The sequence below is a fragment of the Alligator sinensis genome, unplaced genomic scaffold (assembly GCF_000455745.1).
Source record: "Alligator sinensis unplaced genomic scaffold, ASM45574v1 scaffold77_2, whole genome shotgun sequence".
In the NCBI taxonomy this organism is placed as follows: domain Eukaryota; kingdom Metazoa; phylum Chordata; order Crocodylia; family Alligatoridae; genus Alligator; species Alligator sinensis.
Genome location: NW_005842016.1, coordinates 171,294 through 172,500, shown reverse-complemented (window position 1 = coordinate 172,500; position 1,207 = coordinate 171,294).

Here is a 1,207-nt window from a genome sequence, read left to right as displayed (position 1 = left end):
GAGTATCGTCTCCTTAAGGAACGACCACTCATCTTGTGCACTGAGTTCCCCTGCCCTCGAGAACCCCAGCGCCTCTCCCACCAATCTCCTCAACTTGTTGAAGTTGGCCCTCTTGAAGTCTAGGGCTACCGCCTTGCTGCAGGCCCTTGACACCCTGCGCTGGATGATGAATTCCAGCAAGCGATGATCTCTGTCACCCAGGTGGTCAAGGACCTGGAGCCCCCTTACCAGATCATCGCCTGTGGCCAGGACCAGGTCCAACAGGGCATTTCCTCTGGTGGGACTGGGCACCTCCTGGGTTAAGTGGAGGTCCTGTATCTCTGCCAGGAACCTCCTGGAACGGTCCGACCTGGCTGACTGCTCCTCCCAGCAGATGTCCAGATAATTTAGATCACCCATGACAACTACATCCCTTGCCTTAAGTGCCTCTGCAAGCTGGCCTGAAAATTCCCGGTCCAGCTCCTCCCCTTGGTTGGGGGGTCTGTAGTAGACCCCCATCATTAAATCCCTCTCCCCACAACCCCCTTGTATCTTGACCCAGAGCACTTCAGCTTGTCCCTCCTCCAACCCATTTTGCTAGCAGAGGATGTGTATTGCTCTTTGACATAGAGCTCCACACCCCCTCCCTTCCTTCCTTCTCTATCCCGCCTGTAGAGCCTATAGCCCCTAATGCTAACTGCCCAGTCGTGGGATGAATCCCACCACATTTCTGTTTCTGTAAGCCCACTTACGTTTCACGTTTCTGTAAGCCCACTTCTGTGAGAGTGGTCGTCCTTCTTCTCACAAGCCTAGCTTTTTGTTCATTCTTACCAATTCTATCAGAAGAATTTTTACTTATGGGTCTCATATTAAAAACTCAAGCAATCAGAGAGCATGTGATTTCAGTAACCAGTCCTTAATGATCAACTAATAAGCAACTTAAGGACTTTCATCTGATAATCACCTACTCATCAGCCAATTTGAGAACGGCACAAAGATAGAAGGCATCATCACTGAAGAGAAGGGTAGGAATGATGGCAAGAGTTGGTTGTCCTTCAGAAATGGAGTATTACAAATTTAATTAAATGTAATAAAACAAAAATACAAGGACATATGCTTAGGGATTAATATAAAGAATTCCTGCTGTAAATTAGGAAGAGAAAGTGCTGGGTGTATCAAGTCAACCACAGAATCATACTGAGACACCACTATGAAGCAGTTGTGAAAA